The sequence below is a fragment of the Vigna radiata genome, unplaced genomic scaffold (genome assembly GCF_000741045.1).
Source record: "Vigna radiata var. radiata cultivar VC1973A unplaced genomic scaffold, Vradiata_ver6 scaffold_23, whole genome shotgun sequence".
NCBI lineage: Eukaryota > Viridiplantae > Streptophyta > Magnoliopsida > Fabales > Fabaceae > Vigna > Vigna radiata.
The window spans coordinates 649,588-658,781 of record NW_014541837.1 but is presented as its reverse complement, the minus strand read 5'-3'; positions in this window follow the sequence as shown (position 1 = coordinate 658,781).

The following is a 9,194-nucleotide window of genomic DNA, read 5'->3' as shown; positions in this document are numbered from 1 at the left end:
AGTATCAATGTACCCTTTAAGTATAACAAGAAATCCAATATATTCAATGGCATAATCCATTGAACCTCTTAAGTATCTCATTAGCCTAGCAAGTGCATCTTAATGTTCTTGATTTTGACATTGAGTGTACCCACTCAGTCTACTTACTGCATATGCAATATCAGGTATAGAAAAACTCATCAAGTGCAGTAAGCTCCTAATTATATGGGCACACTGAGGCTGAGATATAAATACTCATTTATTTTTCATTAATTTAGAATTAACATCATAAGGGGTACTCAGTGGTTTTAGGTAATAAACCCAACCTTCTTAAGAAGTTTCTCAACATATTGTTATTGGGATAATAATATACTATCTCACTTCCTTATGATTCTAATACCTAAAATTACATTGACTTAACCCATGTCTTTCATTTCAAAATTTGATCTTAGAAACAATTTAGTTTTAACGACAATCTCACTGCATGTACCAAAGATTAACATGTCATCCACATACAAGCATATAATGACACAATCACCATTTTCAGATTTAGAGTAAACACATTTATCAACATCATTAAGTGAAAAACCCTCACAAAGAAAAACATTATCAAGTTTTTCATGTCATTGTTTTGGTGCTTGTTTCAACCCATACAAGGATTTTACTTTATCCTCTTGACCAGATACAATACACCCTTCAGGTTGAGTCATACAAATTTCTTCCTCCAAATCATCATTCAAAAAGGTTGTTTTAACATCCATTTGATGTATCACTAGATTATGGAAAATTGCTAGAGCTAACAACACTCGAATGAAGGAAATCCTAGTCATAGGAGAAAAAGTATCAAAGTAATCTATGATGGGTTTTTGATTAAAACCTTTTGCTACTAATCTTGGCTTATACTTCTCTATGGATCCATCAAGGTGATATGTTTTCTTAAATATCCACTTACAACCAATGAGTTTTGCTCCTTTAAGCAAATATACTAAAGTCCAAGTATTGTTTTTCTGAATTGATTCAATTTCAGTCCTAATGACCTTATCCCATTGTTTTGCATCAAGAGCACTAGTAGATTCTACAAAGCTTGTTGAATTATTGTTAAGAAAATAAGTATAAAAATCATCTCTAAAGGAAGTTTCCTTTCTTCGTCTTTTACTTCTTCTTAATTCCTCATTCATAGTATCACTATTATTATTATCATCAACAGGTTGAAACATCTCACTAACTTTTAAGGGAAACACATATTCAAAAAACTCAGCATTTTTCGTTTCCATTATAAATTTCTCTCAAGTATGTTACCTTTAACAATTAGAAACCTATAGGCAACATTATGTTCAACATAGCCTAAGAACATGTAATCAAAGGTTTTAGAGCCTATTTTCTTTTTCTTAGGATCATGTAACATCACTTTAGCCAGGCACCCCCACACTCTTAGGTATTTAAGGTTAGGTTGGTGGCCTTTCCACAACTCATAAGGAGTTTTACCAATTTTCTTATGGGGTATTCTATTTTGTAAAAAACATGCAGTAAGCAAGGCTTCTCCCCAAAGGTTATCAGGTGCACCAGAACTAAATAGCATAACATTCATCAATTCCTTAAGAGTTATATTTATTCTCTTAGCTACTCCATTAGACTCAGGTGAATATGCTGGGGTTACTTCATGAATAATACATTCTTTAGCACAAAATTCATTAAGCAATACATACCCACCACCTCTATATGATATAATCCTTAGTTTTCTTATTCAATCGATTTTCTACTTCTGCTTTATAAGTTAAAAACACATCATAAGCTTCATCTTTATGTTTGATTAAGTAAACATTCGTGTATCTAGAATAATCATCTATAAAGGTCACAAATAACTTTTACCTCCTCTAGACAAGGTTTGTTTCAAATAAGCTAGATAAATATGAATTAACCCTAACATTTCAGTTTGGTACTCTATAGAAAAAACATGTTTTCTTTGTTATTTTAGATTCTACACATATATCAACTTACTACTATGTTTATCTTATGCATATTAATCAATCATAGTCGATGTAATTTCAAAACGTACGAGGAATTCACATGTCCTAATCTAGCATGTCATATATTATACGAGTCAAAAATATAAGCAGAAGAACTTGATTCATTAATATTTTCAAAAACATTCACTATGAAGAGTTCTTGATTACAATATTCCTTTCCCATGAAAACATTATTTTTTGTCATAATGATCTTGTCAGACTCAAAAGACACTTTAACCCCCCACCTTTCCCACTAGTGCTATAGATATTAAATTAACTCTTACTGATGGCATATAGCACATCACTCAAGGCCAGAGTCTTTCTAGATGTGAGCTTAAGAAGAACTTTCCCTTAGAACAGGAGTGGTCCTAGAATCTCTGCGATAGACACGTTCTTCTCCATCCTCTACACTAGTGTAAAAGGTAAAGACACTTATGTTTGCACAGATATGCCTCGAAGCACCAAAGTCTACCACCCATTTGCTCACATTGGTTACCAAATTTACTTGAGAAACGACCATAGCAATAATGTCATCTCCTTTGACTATATTTGTCTTAGGAGGATTGTCGTTTCTTACTCTACGCCTACACTGTGGTGCATGATGGCCTCACTTTCCGCATACGAAACAATTTCCTTTCTTCTTAAAGATGGGTTTAGATTCATTGGGAAGGATTTAAGAAAATTATTTTTCTTTTTGTGATCAGGTTTGTGTATGTACCTTTTGGGAGCAACAACAACTTCATACATGTCTAAAAGGGTGGACACGCGTTCTTGCCAACACCGAAAGTTCTATCCAGGGAAATCCTCCACTTTCGACATGTCTGGAAGTGATTTTGCGAATATTGTCTGAGTTTCGGAAACAATGGTTTGGCTCTCTGAAGGCACATTGTTGATGTCAGCCATAAGTCCTTAAAATTGTTGTATAAAAGTTGACAAAGTCACAAACAAAATTTTTTTATGCGTGTAGTTTCACTGTCCTTAAGGATTTATCCATGGTGTATTGCGCAAGTCTTCCAAGATACAACAGGAACTTCAAAGAAATTTCTGAGAATTTCAGAACTAGCAAAAAAATCTTTAAAAAGAGTATAAAATAAACATAAAATATTTTTAAAAGAAGAAAAAAAAATAAAGAATGAAACTAAAAAGAGAAAAGCATAAGAAAAAAAATGATTTTGATGTATTTTGGAATCGAGAAAAAATTTTCTATTTATAAAACTAGAAAGAATCAGTTAAATAAAAAAAATAAAAATTAATAAATGATTTAATATTAGTAAAATTAACAAACGTTATCCCCAACATTCCAAAATTCAAGGTCCACGTTTAACCGTTAACTTTCTAAACCAAAAGTTTCCAAAGATTACCTTTTCCAATAATATAATATTAATATATTATAACAATGAAAAAAAAAGTATATTTTGAGAAAAAGTAACATGAACCAAATATATGTATATTATATATATATATATATATATATATATATATATATATATATATATATATATATATATATATATATATATGAAAGAGACAATAAATTGACATTAAATTGATCAGTTTCCTTTTTCTAACTTTTTTTATAATATATTGACAACGAAAAATGGAAATTTTTTAAAATATAAAACAGTTAAAGAGAAGGACTATAGTTGATAAAATAGAGATGATTTAGATAATTTTATAACATTATATTACAACCCTTCATCTTCAGCTGGTTCCCGATACAAAATTGTCCGGTTCTCCACCAAAATTTCAGGATCTTTGTTTTTTTCTTGGGTTCCTAGGCTTGGATCTTGACATTTTCAGGATCTGAATCCCTATTTAATTGTTTGAAATGTTTTTTGTATTTATTCTATAAAGTAATCTTGTACCACAGTAGGGTTTACTAATATAGAATGCACCCTTGTGTTAGTTTTTATAGAACATAAACTCTGGAAGCTTTTGACCCAGTTAGAAGATGAAAGTGGTCACGAAGAGCCTGGTCGGATTTGAAAATATATGATAGGAAGGGTTTAGAAAGAGAAGGTTCCAAAAATGGCTAGAGAATTCCTTGCAATGTTTCATGGTGGCGCCCAAGAGGAAGTAATTTGGTATAACTCGGGTACCTTAGGTTTGCTGGGAATCGTTTTTCTGTCTCTTTTGCTTATATCAATGATCATATTTTCCTGTGGGCTTGACGAGAACGAGCCATATCCACGAAGAGCACCACCACCAGTTCATCGTTCAAGTAGATATAGCACCCGTGGTGGTGTTAGTGCTACTTATTCACGAAAGCCAGATCGTCGTTTAAGCGGACTCGGTGGTGACGGTGGCGGTGGTGGTGACGGAGGCGGCGGTTAGATAAAATGTTTTAAGCCAGGATTTTAATACTACATTTTCATTCACAACCTCAAAATTTTGAGACTGTCGTGATCATGTCTCCACTGCAACAAGGTTTTGTCTTTTTAACTTAGTGAACTCAAGAGGACATGATCCATGGATGTATGCATTTATATATATATGCTACTTAAATTATTCAGTTGGTTGATTTAATTCTGAGATATGCCCAAAGTTCTGTTGATGGAACTTTTTTATTTGCTTTTGTTTTTTGTTTTCAAAAATTAATTGAAATAATTCATCATTCAATACATAATTATGGTCTCGAGTACGAGTTAAATATTTGGATAAATATATTTTATTATTTATGATGATTTATTTTGAGTTAGATTATCTTTGTGTATGATCTCACATTAAAGAACTGCATGAACATAGTTTTTAGGATGTTAAATTTTCTTTGGTTTTTGGTAATTTTTATTCATTTTTTTTTCATCGTACTTCATTTAAGCATATAGAAAAGGATGTGCTATAACTATATCAATGTTTAATAGAAAAAAAAATGCATTTTCTGAATCACTTGGATGCATGTCAAAAAAATGTATGTTGGATGATTTTTTTATATATTCTCTTACAAAAGAAAAATAAAACAAAAAATAAAAGAAGTTGTTTTTTCTATAAATTAAAATTAGTTTAGGCATAAATTAATTTTGTAAAAATTCTCTAGCATAGTTTCTTTATTTTTTTTTTCTTTTGTTAATTTATATAAAAAAAACTCTATGTTTCATACAAGTATTTATAAAGAAACTAATTTAAATAAACATTATAAACTCTTTCTAGATAACTTTTAGAGAAAAATACATATAAAGAATTTGAAATATTTCATATTAAAACTTATTGTTCAGATATAATATTTTAAAAGAAATTAAATTATAAAAAATTATTAAAGCAATTTAATTATTTACTAAAACCATTTTATTTAAATTTAAACAACAATAACGGTTATACTCTTTAAAATAAAATAACAACATACTATAATAAAATGATTTAATTTTGGAAAAAAAATATAAACTCTAACACAATGACCTCATTCTCATAATTAAATATGAAGACAATTATCAAGTTATAAAAAAGAATAAGAATTTGAGTTAAATAAAAGAATGAAGAGAAGGTTTCAATTATCTGTTCCTAGTATTTGAGTAACTCAATTTTTAATACAGAAATATATTGTAATATTTCAAGTTTATACATAAATCTAAATATTTGAAAGGTATATATTCTTCTCATTTAATAGTGTAGTTTCACTTTATTTAGATGAAAGTAATTTCTTTCTAATTTTGGATCGCCTTTGTTATTTTCTCTCAAATTTGTCTTTCAATAATTTATATATTGAAAACGGGTGTTACTCTCTCCATCACCTTAAGTGCTCTCACTTTTTCATTATTTTCTTTTATTTCAAAAATATTCTATATATTTCCATTATTTTCTTTTATTTCAAAAATATCCTGAATTTCTCCATGGTCCTCAACAATATTTCTTTTTCTCTCTCCACATTAATGGAACATTCATATGATTCAGATTTGAACTTTTTTGTTCTAAATTTCTTGAAAATTATTTACATATATGTGTTTTTTTTACCTTTAATATCTATAATTTTTAACATAACTTATGGACGTGTTTGACTCAAATAACTTGAATAAAGTATTTAATTTATTAGATAAATAATATAAAAATATTATTAAATACTTAAAATATAAAAGAAAAGTTATTTGTTAAAGATTTAGAATTTATTTAGTTCTTTCGTCATTATAAAGTTAGTATATAATAATAATAATATATTATTATTTTGTATTTGCATATAACTTTTAAGTTTATAAAATGGAAGTGGTAGAAGCACTAATATTGAAGTTTCCTCTGAATTATATTTTGCAATATATCACAAGTTCTAATCTGAGTCATGTGAATGCTCCATTAATGCGGAGAGAGAAAGAGAAATATTGTTGAGAATAATGGGGAATGCTCCATTAATGCACAAAGAGACAAAAAAATATTATTGAAGATAATGGGGAGATGTAGGGTATTTTTAGAATAAAAAAAATAATGGGGACGTGTAAAGTATTTTTGGAATAAAAGAAAATAGTGAGGAGGTGTAGGAGCACTTGGGGTGGTGGAGGGAACAACACCCACTGAAAAATTAGTGACCCTTAACTTAAGTGGATTTATTTTCAGCTATACATAATTAAGTGTTGAAATATAATGTATTTTCTAATAGGCTTTTTAGTGTGGGCTTTTTCAGAAGCTTTTTTTTATGTTGTCTACTACCCCTTAAATAGGGTAATATGTATAATAGGAAGACATAGTAGTAATAATAAAACAAATTCACTTCTCTCCCAGTTTTAAGTTGGTATTCAGAGCCATTAGGGTTTGCTCCGCTACTACCACTGTTGTCCGCTGTTCAGTGCCACTGTCACTGCTATCCAACGCTGCCGTCCTTCGTCGCTTCCGCCGTCGTCCACCGTCGCAGCTTTTTCTCTGACGAAGTCACGGGTTAGGTGCACCTCGAAGAACGTGATCCATCCCTGGTGGTCGCCGCTTCATTCTTCTCTCGACGCGCCATCACGCGCCGCTTCTCCCTAGCCATTCTCGGGTGAGTGGGCTTCACACGTCGTGCCGGAACATCACTACGCCACTGCCAGCAGTTTCGCCTCAGTCTCCTGAGTGTGTTGTGGTCCCTGTTTTGTTGTTCCGTTGACAGTTGCTCCGGTTAGGGTTTCTTCCCACAATCAATTTTTCCCTCTTTTGTTTGGCATTATCATGGCTGGTCTTGGAAATTCTTCTCTGTCTGCTACCTCTACCATTACTTCTGCAAAACTCAATTGGAAAAACTATTTATCTTGGTCTTCTTCCGTGGAGTTATGGTTTCTTGGTCAAGGATACCATGATCATCTTGAACAAGATATTTCCATGTACTTGAAGAAGAGAAATCTCAATGGCAGAAGCTTGATTTTCAATTATGTGATGTTCTATGGCAATCTGTCGAACAAGAGGTCTTAGAAATTTTGAGACCTTACAAAACGTGCTCCTCTTTTTGGAAAAAAGCACAGGATATCTTTGCCAATGATGTGCAACGTCTCTTTGATGCAACTCAAAGATTGACTTCCCTCAAACAAGCCAATCATGATATGGTCGCTCACATAGGAAAGGCCCGTGCTGCCTTAGAAGAATTGAAGAATTTCTTTGTGGCTAATTCTTTAGAAGGCATAAACAAGAAGCTTGATAAGTTTTACATGGTCTTAATTCTAAGAAGTCTACACTCGGATTTTGATCATGTTCGTGATCAAATGTTAGCTGGTGATCAAGTCCCATCAATGGACAGCCTTGTTACTCGACTCCTCCGGGTACCCTCATTGGTTAAAGACGAAAATTCAATTGATGGTATTGAAACATTAGCTACGGTAGCACCACAAGGAAGAGGAGGAAGCAGAAGCAACTGAGGAGGACGTGGTGGTCATAGTATGCGTCCTCAATCCATATATTGTAAGAGAATAGGCCATACTCGAGAGAAATGTTATGCCTTACATGGCTATCCAAACAAAGCTGCTCATGTTTCTAAATATGATGATCTAGAATCCAAAATTTCAAATGAAGAGTACCAAGAATTTTTTAGGTACAAGTATGGAAAATCTTCTAATCCTGACTAATCCTCCTCCATGTCCAATGTGTCAACTGTCTACATATCTCAATCTGTGGAAGGTCACAGCCCATGGATCCTTGACTCGGGTGCCTTAGACCATATCTCTGGTAATATTCCTTCATTACTGTTGCCAACGGATCCAAAGTTGCATCTCAGGGATTTGGCAGAGTTTCCTTTTCTCCTTCATTAAATTTAAATTTTGTTTTGTATATTCCTCATTGTCCTTACAATTTAATCTCTTTGAGTCAATTGACTCGTTCCTTAAATTGTTCTGTAACCTTTACTACTAATTCCTTTGGTATACAGGAACATGGTATGGGTCGTCTGATTGGAGAAGGACATGAGTCTCGAGGACTTTATTTCTTAAAACATAGCTCTTCAGTTTCATGTTTACAACTTCAACTCCAAAAATTTTACATGATCGTTTGGGCCATCCAAGTTTGTCCAAGTTGAAGATGATGGTTCTGAGTCTTAAGAACATTCAAGTCTTAGATTGTGAGTCTTGTCAGCTAGAAAAACATGTTAGATCTTCTTATCCTAAAAGGTCTGAGACATGATGTAATTTTCCTTTCTCAACTATTCACTCTGATATTTGGGGACCAAGTCGTGTTACTTCGTTTGGTTTTAATTATTTTGTAACCTTCATTGATGAATTCTCTCGATGTACTTGGGTTTATTTAATGAAAGAGAGATCTGAACTTTGGTCCATATTTATGTCTTTTTTTAATGAAATTAAGAACCAATTTGGGAAGACAATTAAAATCCTCCATAGTGATAATGCTAAGGAATATTTTTCTACAACGTTTTCTTCATTCTTATCTTCCCAAGGAATTNTACATCAGTCAACATGTCCTTACACTCCACAACAAAATGGTATTGTAGAGAGGAAGAATAGACATCTCATTGAAACTGCACGCTCCCTGATGTTGAATACTAATATTCCTATGCATCACTTGGTTATTCCTACTTCTGTACCTCAAACTCAAAATGTGAGTGACATTGTTCCTCCACCTCTTCTCACATATCAGCGTCGGAGACAATCTCAAACTCAGAACATTGAAGATCCTCGAGACTCATCTCCTCTTCCATTAGCTCCCCAGGCCATGGATCCTTCATCCTCTTTGCCTTCTCTTGACTTAGATGATAATTTTCCCATTGCCCTTCGGAAAGGTATTCACTCTACTTGTAATCCATATCTTGTTTATAAT